The sequence below is a fragment of the Python bivittatus genome, unplaced genomic scaffold (genome assembly GCF_059951505.1).
Source record: "Python bivittatus isolate LINGU-HERP-01145 unplaced genomic scaffold, Pbiv_v1 ctg000980_np1212, whole genome shotgun sequence".
Lineage (NCBI taxonomy): Eukaryota > Metazoa > Chordata > Lepidosauria > Squamata > Pythonidae > Python > Python bivittatus.
Window position 1 is genome coordinate 10,807,923 of NW_028277125.1, and position 17,229 is coordinate 10,825,151.

The window sequence follows — 17,229 nt, forward strand, 5'->3', positions numbered from 1 at the left end:
CTCATTGTACCAAATCTTTTTCGTTTTGACAGCCAGTTTGTTATAGTGGTTAGAATGCTAGGCTGAAGCTGGGGAGATCCTGGTTCAAATGCTAGACTGGGTCGCTTTGAGCTAGTCAGGAGCTCTCAGCTAAACCAAACTTGCAGGATAGTTGTGGGAGAGTAAGTATAAATGCTAGTGTAAATCAAGTGTAGTATAGCGCAGGGGTCTGTAGTATTCATGTGGATAAACTTAGATGCATGTGCAATACAGAGAAGAGACTTAGAATGTGGCTGCTAAATTCTGAGGAAGAGCTCTGCTAAGGAATGACAGAAGAGGCAAACATTTGAACTGCTGTCCAAGGATGTGTTTGGTTATCATTGTTGGTAGTAACTTGTTAAAATGAATGCCAATACCATCATCTGTTGGGGTAGGGCAAGTGGAGGCAAAAGACAAAAAGTATGTTGTAACAGAAATCCCCTTATCTACTTCCATGCAATGTTTTGACTCACTATCAGCCCTTCAAGGTAGATCAGGCTGGGAAACCAATGTCATGTAGGTCAGTACTATTTTTGTTTTAAGCTATAGTAACAGAATCTTGCAAGTCCAAATGTGCTCCCCCCTCCCTTTACCTTTGGGTGAACTAGGGGGTTCTATCTTGTCCTGGATTTAGACCCTTTTTATCTGACCATTGCCTTGGTAGCAGCTCTTCCTCCTGTCCTTCAAGGCTATTCCCTCTTCCCTCTACATCCACATTCAAAGAGGTGGAGCTTATATTGTGACATCATGGGGCATATTTCGTCATTGGGTCATCATTGTGGCTACTAATGGAGACCTATGAATGCCAACATTTTAATTTTGTAAAAATAGGAAATTATGTTCAAGATGAGTAGGTTTGTATAACAGCTGCTAAATAAGCTATCCGGTCTTAAGATGCATGAATAGAATCATAGTGTTCAGATTGGAGAAAGTAATCATTCCATTCTGTTTTGTCCTAGTCAAACTATATCTAGAGTACTGGTCATCCCCAGTGTAGGAATGATATTGACAAACCAGAGCATCCAGTGGAAAATAGGCTGGTGAAGGGTCTGGATCAGCAACTGAAAGAGCTGGATAAGTTTCTCCTGGAGCACAGAAGGTAATGGGAAGCCATGATATCTCTCTTTAAATATCTAAAACAAGGATAGCCAACTTTTCTGAGGTGGAAGCCCCAACTTGCTCCCCTGTTCAACTGGGAAGACCAGGTGATGTCACCTCTGTTTTTGGTCCATTTTTCAAGGGGTTTCAGGTGTTTGAAAAGGAAAATGAGAGAGGAAAAATGCGGTCATTTTCACCTCTGCAAATGGCCTGAAATCATGCTGCCAAGATCTAACAGCAAATTGGCTGAATTTTGGTGATTTGGGGTCATTTTGAAGATGGAGTGGCATCTGTTTTTGAGAAAAAGGTGAAACAAAAAAAAATTGTACTTCCAAAAATTGCAATTTCAGCATTAAAATTTCAAGTTGTTGGGGGATGCAAAGGGGGTGCTGGGAGACACATCAGGCCTCAGGTTGTGCTCTCCTGAACTGTTGGAACAGTCACTTTCTCCAAGAGGCAGAAATTGAGGTGGAAATGGCAAGGAGTTAAATATAGCAATGTAGGATTAAAGCCCTACTAGGAAGAAGTATTTGGCAATGGAACAGTCTCTCTCCACCCCCGCCCCCCGCCTCTCTCCCCCTACTAGAGGTATTTCAGGAGTTTTCAAGGATAGTATAGCTGCAGTCCTCCACTGAAGATCCTGCAGTGAGCAGGGAGTTGGAATTGATGCCTTCCAAGGTCATTTCCAGCTTGAATATTTTATGATTCTGTGATTCAGACCTCCTCTTGATAATTAGACCGGCAGGTTGAAAAGATTTCCCCAGCTTAAAATGACAACACATTTTTGTTCCATTCATTTCAAATATCTGGATGTCTAAGCAACCATTGCACTATTTCTTTCTGCCAATTGCTCAAACATTTGTCCTAAGAGGAAAATGCTTTAAGCATTTTCCTCCTAGTTATATCTATTTCAAACATTTATGAGTTGTTTTCTTTTCTAAGATCCAAAGTGGCTTTTTCTTAAAAAAAAAAAAAAGTGTGTGGAGGGGGGAATGCTGTAGGTTCTTTTGAGTGTCAGACTTCTTTATATTTGATGTTATGCCTCAATTTCTTGGAACTTGATCTGGATCTCTTACTGCCACCTATTGGATATGGACATTCAGTAAATTCAAACCAGAAATAAACATATTCTTGTGATCCTGTTTTCTGAAAAGACTAAAGTTAGAAATTTCCCTGAATCCTGAATATCTATCTATCTATCTATCTATCTATCTATCTATCTATCTATCTATCTATCTATCTATCTATCTATCTTGTCATGTATAGTGTACACTTCCTAACACACTCACCTTTGCCCATCAAAACATCTGCCCATCAAAACAAATAGTTTTTTTTCCTGACTGCATGACAGAGGAGTGGAATTTCAAAGGCAGACAGGTCAAGGATATTATGGTTGGTCGCAGAGTCAGCCAGATGTTTAGACTGGATTTGGCATTTTTATCCACTTATTGAGTCCTTCCCAATGACCTGGGATAGGCAGATGTTGTTTGATGGTGTTAAACATATCATTGCAGGATATAAGCTGTTCCAAGCAAGGCTGCCTTTTACAATTGACTGATGGTGATTTTGTCAATGCTGATGGTCTTCAAGTGGTGCTCCAGATGTTTTGGGATTGCACCTAAGTCACCTATAACTATTGGTACTATCTTTGCTTTCTTTTGCCATAGTCGTTCTACTTCTATCTGCAGGTCTTTATATTTTTGTGGTTTTCTCCAGTTCTTTCTCTCCTATTCTGCTGTCTCCAGGTATTGCAATGTCCACTACCCAGACTTTTTAAATCTTTCTTATCAACAATTGTTAACTGTCGGGTGTTGTGTGGCAGGTGCTTGTCTGTTTAAATGCTAAAGTCCCAGAGCACTTTAGCTTCTTCATTTTCTATTATTTTGTCTGTTTTGTGGTCCCACCAGTTCCTGCTTGCAGGCAAATAGTATTTCTTGCAGATACTCCAAAGCACCATTGCTGCTACTTTGTCATTGTTTCTATTCAGTCTGTGTGATCTTCTTGCAGCAGCTAACTGGGTGGTTCACTGTTCCTTCAGTTTCTTTGCGGAGGCGGCATTTGCTGTCTGTTGCTGTCTTCTCAATTCTGGCTTTGTATGCATTTGTTCTTGAGGCTTGGTCTTGTGCAGCCAGAATGAGCCCCTCCTTCTCTTTCTTCAACTTTTCTGCTCTTAGCCATTGCCAGGTCTTATTGTTATCTGCTTTGCTTGCTAGTTTTTTATGTGTGCGTGTACTGGCTATGTCCCCTTCATGGATCACTGCCTTGTCATGGCGAAGGGGCTTGCGTAACTCAGTGAAGCCATGAGCTATACCGTGCAGGGCCACCCAAGACGGAGAGGTCATGACAGAGAGTTCTGACAAAATGTGGTCCACTGGAGAAGGAAATGGCAACCCACTCCAGTATCCTTGCCAAGAAAACCCCATGGACAATGTTAAAAGGCTAAAAGATATGACACCGGAAGATGAGCCCCTCAGGTCGGAAGGTGTCCAATATGCTACTGGGGAAGAGCGGAGGGCATTTCCAAGTAGCTCCAGAAAGAGTGAAGCGGCTGGGCCAAAGCCGAAAGGACGTTCAGCTGTGGATGTATCTGGAAGCGAAAAGAAGGTCCGATGCTGTAAAGAACAATATTGTATAGGTACCTGGAATGTAAGATCTATGAACCAAGGCAAGCTGGATGTGGTCAAACATGAGATGACTTGAACGTCGACATCTTGGGAATCAGCGAACTGAAATGGACGGGAATGGGTGAATTTAATTCGGGTGACCATTATATCTACTACTGTGGGCAAGAAACCCTTAGAAGAAATGGAGTTGCACTCATAGTGAATAAGAGAGTGGGAAAGGCAGTAATGGGGTACAACCTCAAAAACGACAGAATGATCTCAGTGCGTATCCAAGGCAAACCATTCAATATCACAGTCATCCAAGTCTATGCCCCAACCACTGATGCTGAAGAAGCTGAAGTTGACCGCTTCTATGAAGACCTACAACACCTTCGAGAACTAGCACCAAAAAAAGATGTCCTTTTCATCATAGGGGATTGGAATGCTAAAGTAGGAAGTCAAGGAGTAATCGGAATAACAGGCAAATTTGGCCTTGGAGTACAAAATGAAGCAGGGCAAAGGCTAATAGAGTTCTGTCAAGAGAACAAGCTAGTCATAGCAAACACTCTTTTCCAACAACACAAGAGACGACTCTACACATGGACATCACCAGATGGTCAATACCGAAACCAGATTGATTATATACTTTGCAGCCAAAGATGGAGAAGCTCTATACAGACAGCAAAAACAAGACCAGGAGCTGACTGTGGCTCAGATCATGAGCTTCTTACTGCAAAATTTAGGCTTAAATTGAAGAATGTAGGGAAAACCACTAGACCACTCAGGTATGACTTAGATCATATTCCTTGTGAGTACACAGTGAAGGTGATGAATAGATTTAGAGGATTAGATTTGGTAGACAGAGTGCCTGAAGAACTATGGACGGAGGTCCGTAACATTGTACAGGAGGCAGCAACTAAAACCATCCCAAAGAAAAAGAAATGCAAGAAAGCAAAATGGCTGTCTGATGAGGCTTTACAAATAGCTGTGGAAAGAAGGAATGCGAAAAGCAAGGGTGAAAGGGAAAGATATAAGCAACTGAATGCAGATTTCCAGAGAATAGCAAGGAGAGATAAGAAGGCCTTCTTAAATGAACAATGCAAAGAAATCGAGGAAAACAATAGAATGGGGAAGACTAGAGATCTCTTCAAGAAAATTGGAGATATGAAAGGAACGTTTAGTGCAAAGATGGGCATGATAAAGGACAAAAAAGGCAGGGACCTAACAGAAGCAGAAGAGATTAAGAAGAGGTGGCAAGAATACACAGAAGAACTATACAAGAAAGATCTTAATGTCCCTGATGTCCACGCTGGTGTGATCACTGACCTTGAGCAAGACATCCTAGAGAGTGAAGTCAAGTGGGCCTTAGGAAGCATTGCTAACAACAAAGCTAGTGGAGATGACAGTATTCCAGCTGAGTTATTTAAAATACTAAAAGATGATGGTGTTAAAGTGCTGCACTCAATATGCCAGCAAGTTTGGAAAATGCAACAGTGGCCACGGGATTGGAAAAGGTCAGTTTATGTTCCAATTCCAAAGAAGGGCAATGCCAAAGAATGCTCAAACTATCGCACAATTGCACCCATTTCACATGCTAGCAAGGTTATGCTCAAAATCCTACAAGCTAGGCTTCAGCAATACATGAACCGAGAACTACCGGATGTACAAGCTGGGTTTTGAAGAGGCAGAGGAACTAGAGATCAAATCACCAACATTCGCTGGATCCTGGAGAAAGCACGAGAGTTCCAGAAAAATATCTACTTCTGCTTCATTGACTATGCAAAAGCCTTTGATTGTGTGGATCACAACAAACTGTGGCAAGTTCTTAAAGAGATGGGAGTACCAGACCACCTTACCTGTCTCCTGAGAAATCTGTATGCGAGCCAAGAAGCAACAGTTAGAACCGGTCATGGAACAACCGATTGGTTCAAAATAGGGAAAGGTGTACGACAAGGCTGTATACTGTCACCCTGCTTATTTAACCTATATGCAGAGTACATCATGAGAAATGCCAGGCTGGAAGAGTCAAAAGCTGGAATTAAGATTGCAGGGAGAAACATCAACAACCTCAGATATGCGGACGATACCACCCTAATGGCAGAAAGTGAAGAAGAACTAAAGAGCCTCTTGATGAGGGTGAAAGAGGAGAGTGCAAAAGCTGGCTTGAAACTCAACATTAAAAAAACTAAGATCATGGCATCTGGACCCATCAATTCCTGGCAAATAGAAGGGGTAGAAATGGAAGCAGTAACAGACTTCATTTATTTGGGCTCCAAGATCACCGCAGACGGAGACTGCAGCCATGAAATTAAAAGACGCTTGCTCCTTGGGAGGAAAGCTATGGCAAGCCTAGATAGTATATTAAAAAGCAGAGACGTCACCTTGCCGACAAAGATCCGCATAGTCAAAGCTATGGTTTTTCCAGTAGTAATGTATGGCTGTGAGAGCTGGACCATAAAGAAGGCCAAGCGCCAAAGAATTGGTGCCTTTGAACTATGGTGCTGGAGAAGACTCTTGAGAGTCCCCTGGACTGCTAGGAGGTCAAACCAGTCAATCTTAAAGGAAATCAACCCTGATTGCTCATTGGAAGGATCGATAATGAAGCTCAAGCTCAGATACTTTGGTCACCTAATGCGAAGAGAGATCTCTTTGGAGAAGACCCTGATGCTGGGAAAGATTGAAGGCAAAAGGAGAAGAGACGGCAGAGGATGAGATGGTTAGATAGCATCACTGAAGCAATGAGCATGAAACTGAGCAAACTCAGGGAGGCAGTGAAGGACAGGAAGGCCTGGCGCAATATGGTTCATGGGGTCACGAAGAGTCGGACATGACTTAACGACTAAACAACAACTGGCTATGTAATACTTTGCCTTGCCATGTCTCTTTTCTATTCTTCGTTTGGTCTTGTAGGCCAGTTTGATCTCTTCAGTATTCAGTAAGCCTTCATGTGTACTAGTTTCAGTGCAACTTCTTCATTGTCCTTCAGATATTCTTCCAATGCCCTTTTTTCTTCTTCAACTGTCTGGTGTACGTGCAACATTCCATGCCTACCTATGCTCCTTGGTAAGTAGAATCTGTCAATGTTGCTGCACGGATGAAGGACATGATTCATTGTCATTATTTTTTTTTTTGGTCTTCCTATCCAGGGCTTCTAGTTCTGCTTGACTCCAGTCCATAATTCCAGCTTTATTATTATCTTTATATTATTATTATTATTATTATTATTATTATTATTATTATTATTATTAGCCACCCAACTCCAACGGACTCTGGGCAGCATACAAAACTAAAAAAAGCAAAAAAATACCCCCCTCCCAAAAACAGCTAAAAACATTAAATCAGAAGGACATCCCAGACTAAAATGATCTAATATACAACAGAATCAACAAAACAAAACAGGGGCTTTAGAAAAAGCATCAACCTGAAGCCTGGGACCAAAGCCAGGTTTTCAAAGCTTTCCAAAACCCTAGGAGAGAAGGTGCCGTCCTTATCTCTGGGGGGATGCTGTTCTAGAGGGTGGGGATCACAACAGAGAGGGTACTATTCCTAGGTCCCACAAGATGAGTGTTTAATGTAGGGGACCTGGAGCACACCCACTCTGCTGGAATGTACTGGGCAGGCAGAAACAGTTGGAGACAAGCAATCTCTGAGATGTCCAGGCCCTATGCCATGCAGAGCTTTATAGGTAAGAACCAGCACCTTGAATTGCACTTGGAAGCCAACTGGCAGCCAATGCAGCTTGCATAGCGGTGACACATGGGCCCACTGAGGGGCACCCGTTACTTGCACCACTGCATTTTGAACCAGCCTCATGTAGAACACATTGCAATAATCCAATGTGAGGTGACCAGGGCATGAGTGACTATCTGAAGGGCCTCCTGATTGAGGAACGGGTGCAACTGGCACACAAGATGAAGCTGGGCAAAGGCCCTCCTAGCCATAGTTGCTACCTGCTTTTTGAGCAGTAGCTGTGAGCTTTTTAGCACGTAGGCTTTAACCGGTACGGTTCTGCCATTCCGGGGGGGGGGGGGGGAGCAGCTTGGAGCCAGGACTGCTCGTCACCAGCAAGTAATTTCCCGGACCATCAGGGGCAATTAAAAACCTGGCAATGGAGGACATCGGAGAGCCTCGACCCCTGAGCAGAAAGGACTCGTGATTGAGGGGGAGGGGGAAGGAAAGGGCTTTAAATTGGGGGTTTGGCTGGGGGGATTTAGTTCCAGCTATTTTCCTTTTTGCCAGATCATAGTGTGCTTTTGTTTTTTTTCCAATAAAACTTCTTATCCATGAACCTGTGTCAGTTTCAATGAGGATTGCTTTTACTGAGGACTGAGAGCAACCTGACAGGAAGTGGGAGTTGAAGTCCACACATCTGAAGGCTGCTAAGGTTGTGAAACACTTGGCAGCCTATAGAGGTGAGAGCTTATAGAGTTGAGAGCCTATAGAGCAGTGTTGTCCAAACTTGGCCACTTTAAGATGAGTGGACTTCAACTCCCAGAATTCCCCAACCAGCTGGATTTTATTCTAGTTCCACTTTCATTTATCATATATCATCAGTACCTAGGGATACTGGAAAACTGAATTTGATTTTCAGTTTTAAGTGAACTGAAGTATTTGAATCGTGTGGACTTGGTCTATAAATTGCCCTGTTAAGTGCTGATGATATGGTTGAAAAAAGGAAATGTGAACTGATGAATGTGGACAACAATGTGGACAACAAAGAAAAAATGCAGCCATTGTATTTGGTGTTCTTTTATATGCATTTGATTAGCAGCAAATTTTTGACATGTAGTATAGTGCAATGAGGAATATGGATCTGAATATTAATGTATTAAATACCAAGGTAGTTATGCCTGACATGGAAAATGGAGTAAATAATTATGCATAAATGGAGAAATCTAGAGGAAGTAGATGAATTTGTCTCCCTTGGTATAATGTTTACTAAAGATAAGAAAAATGGATGGAGAAAGTTTAAGATGTGCAAATTGCTAGTAGATAGGGAATGGGCAGCATGTGGCCTGTTGTGAGGAATTAATATTTGTTAAAAAAAAGTGAAAATCGTTGTGTATAAAAAAGCATGTTTCTGCCCCCTTTGGGATATGGAATTGAGGATTAGGGTTTATCAGGAGAAACATAAAGCTAAGTTGGATGCAGTGGAAATTGGGTACTTCAGCAAAGTGCATGGTAAAAGAGGATATAGTCATAGGACAGAATGTCCTGGGCTGAAGAACGTGGATATAACATGAAAGTTCGTCACCGGTGTAAGGTTTACCCCATTCGACTCAGAGAAACTCTCATGACACGTGTGTTCAGCAAAGAAGTTTACTCAAGCGTAACGTATGTAATTACAGACAAATGGCTTGGCACATTTTACAATACAGTTCCCCGTTCCCATGCTTAGCCCCTGTTGTTGGTTACAAATTACCCGCAGTAATCCCCCCCTTAACTCAAATGGCAGATTCAGTCCAGCTCTTTTGTTTCCTTGATTGCTTTCTATCGATGGTGTTGTTGTTGTAGTTGTTGGGTCTTCCTGTTGCTCGCAAAGCCGGGAGTTCCCAATCACACACTGATTGCTTTACCTCTAATCCGCTGCTCTCCGCTTTGTCTACAGCGCCGGCGGCAATTTGGCGTTGACACAAAGTATCCGCTTGTGGTTTAATTAAGCGGCGCCAGCTGGCCCATTAATCAGTTTGTGGTTTCTCACTTCCCCTTTCCTTGCTAGCGCTCAAGCGGTGAAACTGACTAAGCGCGGCTGGGCAAGTTCCTAGCCGTGCCACGCCGGCTGAACCTGACAACCGGTACAAAAGAAGAACACTGAGGTCTTTTGATCATACTGAGATAGTGAATGAGGATCAGAGCTCAAAACAAATATCAGAAGGAGGAATAAATTGGCCACAGGGAAAGAAAGGGTGAGAAAATCATGCAGACAGTCCTCGTTCAGTGACCACTTGTTCAGCAACCGTTCGAAGTTATAATGGTGCTGAATAAGGGGACTTACAACTGTTCCTCATAGTTGCAGTGGTTGCAGGTTCCCCTCAGTCATGTGATCATGATTGGGGCACGTGACAACTGTCTTGCAATTACAATGGTTGAATCATCCCGCGGTCACCTGATGGCCATTTGTGACCTTCACTGCTGGCTTCCAACAAGCAAAGTCAATGGGGAAGCTGGCAGGAGGTCATAAATGGCAATCATGTGACTGCAGGATGCTGCAGCTGTGCAGGATTTGCCTAACCATGGCAACTGAGACTGACACAACTGCCATCATAAGTCAGTGTGTGGTCATCTGACATTGCACTTTACGACCACGTTGCTTAGCAACAGAGTTGCCAGTTCCAATTACCATCGTTAAGCAAGGACTACCTGTAGTTAAAAAAGAGCCGAGATCTTCCAAAAGAAATAGATGAGAAGTTTAAAGAAGAAAGGCAGTCTATGAAATGGTATATGGACATGGTAAAAGCGAGGATGATTTGCAAGTATAGGAAGATGTGAATCAATGTCATGAATGAAGACATGTGAATTATTTTCCTTTGTCCCTTTGCTTTAAATAGGGCTGTGAGAAAGCTAGGCAAGAAGAAAGAATCAATTCTGCATTTTTGTTGATTAATTTCAGGGTTCTTTCATGGAGCTGAAGAACATTTGACAGTCTTTTTTTTTTAGTTTAAGAAGTCATTAAGAGTGGACAAACTGAGAATTAGAACGGTTGTGATAAGCTGTCTTTGCAATCCTTTAGAAAAAATAGCTTCATCCATTTCTGAGGGCTCTCTTCCAACTTGTAAAGTCTCTGCATGCAAGTAGGGGTACTGTAACACACACACTTCATTCCCATAGGAATTGTGATCCCTAGCACCAGACCTGGATGTGAGTTGCTTAGAAATGTAATGATCACCAGTACACAAACATGCACGAGTGTATGTATCTACACAAAAACATATTCCAGTAAATGAGAGGATTCTAACTCTGAAAAGGGGAAAGCAGCCTTTACCCGCAGCAAAAAGTCACTTTTATCAAATAGTCTGATGAAATTATTCAGTGCAATCAACAGCAAATTAACTGAGAGTAAAAACTAACATTAAAGAATGTATTATTAAAGCAACTGGCCATAATGTACCATCTCAGTAGGGTTCATGTGTTGCCTGCAGAAAATCTGAGAAAAATATTATGTGATGAAATTATGCTCAGTTAATATCATAATTAGGACTATTATTGGATAAACTGGTATTCCAAATGAGACCATTTTTAACTTCATCAACATTTCTGGCTTGGACTATGCCTGTGGTTTAGAGGTTCTTTAATGTCTGGTTTATCATTTTCTCATTTCTGTCCTTTTATTTATCTTATTTTCTTCCTGACCTTGTTATCTCAATACCTCAATTATTTTTCATAGTGATTGGATAAATCTATTCCTGGGGAGCATGTTGATGAAGAAGTTTCTAAAGTGTTTTTCTTCTGATTATATTTCCCCTTCTGTCTCCCCTCTTGGCCACTTTGCATGCCCATCATGTGTTTTAATTCTTTTCATTTCCAATTGACTAGTTTGATGTTTGGTTCTGTTTTATTTCCTGCTGAGTCTCCAAATGCCTTCCCTTCATCAGGTACTTATTAACTTCTTTGTTTAAAAAAAGGTTATCCACACAGATGGAATCTAGAACGTGGGTAAATATTTTTGGTACACATTTCTCTGTAACAGGCACTTGTTCATTTATCAGTGGGGGATTTCAGATGAGTCCCTGAATCACTTCATAGATTTAATAGACTCAGATTTGAAAGAAGTTCCAAGACAATATCATTTCAGGTTGTAAGTGACAATGGTATATGAAGCAATATGCCTACATTAATTCAAAATACTCATCCTCTTACCAAATTAATTCAATTTTCTGTATTGACACAAGATTTTAAACCATTAGCTAATCAGATGGTCTGGGTTCTTACAATACACATGGTGGAATATTTTAGAGGTAGTGACCAAAGTTGGGAGGTTAGAAAATGGTTTCAAGATTCAGCTGGGATTCAAGATGTTATATTGGCTCCTGGAATGTTCCTATTAAAAGCCACATCAGGACAGACTTTTGGATTACAGATTTACTTTTTCTCGGAGGTGACCAACTTCAGATTCCCTTGATCTTAGATATACAGGGATTGGTTGTGCTCTTGCAGAAGGTCTGGAAGTACATTTACATGGTTGCTCTGAGTCAACTCCAACGTAATTAATCAATCAACCAACCAACCAAATTATTTCAAATAATAATTAGTATGATATGGGATTTAATTAATGATTTTTATTATTGCCTAAATTACTTTTCCATCTTAAATATGACTGTGTGCCACCATGGGAGGGTACAACAATAGAAGAGGGATGAACAAGTTCTTCTGGGCTGAGGGCTATCACTTGGCATCTGAGTGGGGTGCTGAGGGCCGTTGTCCAAAAAGTAGTGGATGGGGCCAGGACAGAAACTAAATTTGATTGAACTTCATTCACATGTATTTAATGTTAAGTATAGTTCAGATTATTGACTTTCAGCTACCTCTTCTGTAATTTAGCTTTCCTATCACTTTAAAAACTACAATTTTTGGATGTCTTGGTGGGACTGCACCACAATATTTCAGGGATCACTTTGACTCTGGACCTCAAATTGTGTGCCTGTGAGCTAGCAGACAGGCTCCTTTGGAAGGCTTCTGGGGAATGCAGAACCAACTGTATTGTTTTTATTAAGTTATTAGTTACTTTGTTGGTATTATATATTGTCTTGTGGTTTTGGGATTAATTTAAATAATTGAGTTTTTTTTTAATCTTTGTTTTACCATGGATATTTTAATTGCATTTTTATGTGGTTTTAACATACTGTGAGTCTAACAGAGTCAGCAGCATACAAATTAATTAAATAAGATGATGATGATGATGATGATGATGATGATGATGATGATGATGATGATGATTAAGATCAATAGTAATGTGTATGCATGTCCCTTCGAATATTTGACTCCAGGTGACTGGCTGGACAAGTCCCTGCAATTTTCTTGGCAAGGTTTTTCAGAAGTAGTTTGCCATTGCCTTCTTCTTCCTAAGGCTGAGACAGTGTGACTGGCCCAAGGTCCCTACACCAAACTGGCTCTCTATCAATAGCAGTAGCAGCATTAATATATAGAGAGCTGGTTTCTATTGTCTCAGACCTGTGGTCCATATATCTCAGCATCGTCCAAACTGAGTGGAAGCAGTTTCCCAGCAAAGTTCCTTTCCTATGTGAAGATCCAGAGTTTTAGCCATGCAAAATAAGTTCTGTTTCCCCTACACTATGGTCTTTCCCTCACAATTGAGTCATGGCAATGAAACTAACTTCTTATAAAGCAGCCTGCCCCAATTGGGCACTCTTGAAGTGCTTTGGGACTGCAACTCCCAGAATTCATTGCCTACAGGGCCAAAGACGGGACAGTTGAATATGTGAACCGATTCACCTCTATTGTAATTGCAATCACCAATTCTCATGTGCAAAAATAACACAGGTATGATTGTCAGGATGTCACTAGTCGTTTGGACAATGGTGGTTCTGTGGGGTTCCATTGAAGCATGAAGCTCACTGCATGGACTTAGGTTAATACAGTCAGGTCCAGAAATATTGGGACATCGACACAATTCTAACATCTTTGGCTCTATACACCACCACAATAGATTTGGAATGAAACAAACACAATGTGCATTAACTGCAGACTGTCAGCTTTAATTTGAGGGTATGTACATCCAACTCAGGTGAACAGTGTAGGAATTACAACAGTTTGCATATGTGCCTCCCACTTGTTAAGGGACCAAAAGTAATGGGACAGAATAATAACCATACATCAAACTTTCCCTTTTTAATACTTGGTTGCAAATCCGTTGCAGTCAATCACAGCCTGAAGTCTGGAACGCATAGACATCACCAGACGCTGGGTTTCATCCCTGGTGATGCTCTGCCAGGCCTCTACTGCAACTGTCTTCAGTTCCTGCTTGTTCTTGGGGCATTTTCCCTTCAGTTTTGTCTTCAGCAAGTGAAATGCATGCTCAATGGGATTCAGGTCAGGTGATTGACTTGGCCATTGCATAACATTCCACTTCTGTCCCTTCAAAAACTCTTTGGTTGCTTTTGCAGTATGCTTTGGGTCATTGTCCATCTGTACTGTGAAGCGCCGTCCAATGAGTTCTGCAGCATTTGGCTGAATGTGAGCAGATAATATTGCCCGAAACACTGCAGGATTCATCCTGCTGCTTTTGTTAGCAGTCACATCATCAATAAATACAAGAGAACCAGTTCCATTGGCAGCCATACATGCCCACGCCATGACACTACCACCACCATGCTTCACTGATGAGGTGGTATGCTTAGGATCATGAGCAGTTCCTTTCCTTCTCCATACTCTTCTCTTCCCATCACTCTGGTACAAGTTGATCTTGGTCTCATCTGTCCACAAGATGTTGTTCCAGAACTGTGAAGGCTTTTTTAGATGTCGTTTGGCAAATTCTAATCTGGCCTTCCTGTTTTTGAGGCTCACCAATGGTTTACATCTTGTGGTGAACCCTCTGTATTCACTCTGGTGACGTCTTCTTTTGATTGTTGACTTTGACACACATACACCTACCTCCTGGAGAGTGTTCTTGATCTGGCCAACTGTTGTGAAGGATGTTTTCTTCACCAGGGAACGAATTCTTCGGTCATTCACCACAGTTGTTTTCCGTTGTCTCCCGGGTCTTTTGGTGTTGCTGAGCTCACCGGTGCGTTCCTTCTTTTTGAGAATGTTCCAAACAGTTGTTTTGGCCACGCCTAATGTTCTTGCTATCTCTCTGATGGGTTTGTTTTGTTTCTTCAGCCTAATGATGGCTTGCTTCACTGATAATGACAGCTCTTTGGATCTCATCTTGAGAGTTGACAGCAACAGATTCCACATGCAAATAGCACACTTGAAATGAACTCTGGGCCTTTTATCTGCACATTGTAATTGGAGTACTGAGGGGATATCACACACCTGGCCATGGAACAGCTGAGAAGCCAATTGTCCCATTACTTTTGGTCCCTTACCAAGTGGGAGGCACATATGCAAACTGTTGTAATTCCTACACCGTTCACCTGAGTTGGATGTACATACCCTCAAATTAAAGCTGGCAGTCTGCAGTTAATGCACATTGTGTTTGTTTCATTCCAAATCCATTGTGGTGGTGTATAGAGCCAAAGATGTTAGAATTGTGTCGATGTCCCAATATTTCTGGACCTGACTGTATATCTCAGTCCTGCCTACTCACTTTATAACGCTTTTGTCAGATCGGTAAAAAAGAGAAAGTATTATAGATGAAGAAAAAATGTTTAGGGATGATAAATAGAAATCTATTTTAACTGCCACCAAATAGACTTGCAGACAAAAGGTTTCTATGAATATTCTAACAAATATAGGAAATGACACAAGAATACATCTAAAGACTTTGACTTGTACACACTTCCAGACATCTGGACAAACTGGTGTGATAATTCTTCTTATGAAAATGATACATCCTATTCCATATGTATACAGAAACACACACACAAACATATATAAATACCAAAAACTACTTCATTACAGTGTGCTCATATGTCACCACAAATGGATCACAAATGGAATAGAAACATCAAAGGGTTTTTTGAAAATATTTTTGACAGTGACAAAAGCACTTGTGTTTCATTTTTTTAGAATACTGTTGCATTCCTGCTCTTGCTTTATCTGATCCTCCCTTGCCTTTACTTATCTTCACTCTCAGGTGCCCTCTGAGAGTGAACTAAAGTTTTTGTGATATGATTCAGTTCACTTCTGTCTGGATGAGAGCAACAGGAAAGCAACAGGCCACCTGAATGATGCCATGGACATCCTGTCCCAGTGCCTGGAGGCTCTGGGGGCCTGGATAGGGTGCAACAGGCTTTGGCTCAACCCAAGCAAGAATGAGTAGCTTTGGGTGTTTCGATTGTCTGGTGCCAGGAACCTTCCACTGTGGGTCTTGGATGGGGTAGCATTGCTCAGACAGACCCAGTGTGTAATCTGAGGGTCCTCATGGACTCACAGTCCTTGCTCAAAGTGCAGATAGCAGTCATGGCTATGAGGGACTTTGCATACCTTCGGGTTGTGTGCCAACTGCACCCATTCCTGGACCAGGAGGCCATGCTCACTGTCATTCATGCCCTTGTGACCTCTCATCTGTATTACTGCAATGGGGCTGCCCTTGAAGAGTATTCAGAAGCTTCAACTGGTGCAGAATGCAGCAGCATGGGTAGTAAATGGTGTCAGTTATTTGGCACCTGTAACACCACTACTCTGTGAGCTACATTGGTGGACAGAGGTGCAATTCAAGGTGCTGGTCATCACCTTTAAAGCCCTTCATGGCTTGGGACCAGCTTACTTGACGGACCATGTCTCCCCAGTTGTCCTACCTGTCCGATCTGATCAGGCAGGATGCAGGTTGGTGGGGCCTAGAAGACATGTCTTTTCTGCCATAGCTCCCACCTTGTGGAACTTTCTCCCTCCACAGATCAGGATGGCCCTGACCTTGCTGGCCTTTCATAAGGCCCTAAAGACCTGGTTATGTGCCCAGGCCTGGGGCCTCAAGTGTGTGCAGGGACCCACTTCTTGGTTGTGTTCATGACTGGGTTCGATACTTCTTGGCTGCTTTGTATTTAAACTTTTGTAATGTTTGTAATTGCTTTTATTTTACTTTAGTTCTGTTCCCCACCCAGTCATTTGTTGAGAAGGGCAGCTATATAAATTTGATAAATAAATAAATAAATAAATAAATAAATAAATAAATAAATAAATAGGAGAAGGAGGAGCTAGGGAAAAATTCTACCCAACTATCAGAAACCCAAGAAAACAATGATGGCAACTTGGGTTTTTTCTGAAGTGGATACTCACACCTTGCCATGCAGCAGATGGCAACACGTAGCTGGCTTTGGCTGAGCTTGCAAAAAGCTAAGCAGGGCAGTCCTGGTTAGAACTGGATGGGAAATGATCAGGAAATCCCAAGGCTACTGCTTCCATTGAGAAGCAAAAGAAAACCCCAGACCTCCTCTGAAGAAGGTAGTGGGGAACCACTTTTGTATTTTTGGCAATAAAAATACACGGCATACCCATATATTCAAGAGGGCTTGAGTCCAGCTGGAGAGAATCTTTATCTTTTTATCAATACCATCTCGTTGTTTTTCAACAAACGTATCTACTCCATAGATATCTATTTTAAATTGCTTGTTTCTGCCAGAAAATTGAAGCCAGTGGATATTTTGTCCTGCTGTAGTCATAACCTGCAAAGCTCTCTTTATATATTAAGGATTTAGATAAAAGAACAGCAGGCCAGCAGAACTACTTTAAAATGAAAAGGCATTGTAGTTCAAGAAAACTTTCAAATACTTCCTCCCCTATCCTTTCTCCCCCCTCCTCCCCGTATATTGCATGTTGTGATTGAAAGTCTGGATTTGGCTTAAGGGCATAAGCTGGAATTCTTATTTTATTTTTCTTATAGTCCAATACG

General features: G+C 41.7%; 1 long non-coding RNA gene across 5 annotated transcripts in view; it reads left to right on the plus strand.

Annotated features, from left to right (window-relative positions):
* LOC148213539 (uncharacterized) overlaps positions 1-17,229 on the plus strand; it is a 226,883-nt gene that overhangs the window by 73,234 nt on the left and 136,420 nt on the right. Inside the window, exon 3 of one of the 5 annotated variants that reach the window (XR_015794380.1) lies at positions 978-1,117. The exons of the other annotated variants lie outside the window; for them this stretch is intronic. This is a non-coding gene — a long non-coding RNA (uncharacterized LOC148213539). The remainder of the gene's footprint in view (positions 1-977; positions 1,118-17,229) is intronic. 5 annotated transcript variants of the gene reach the window in all.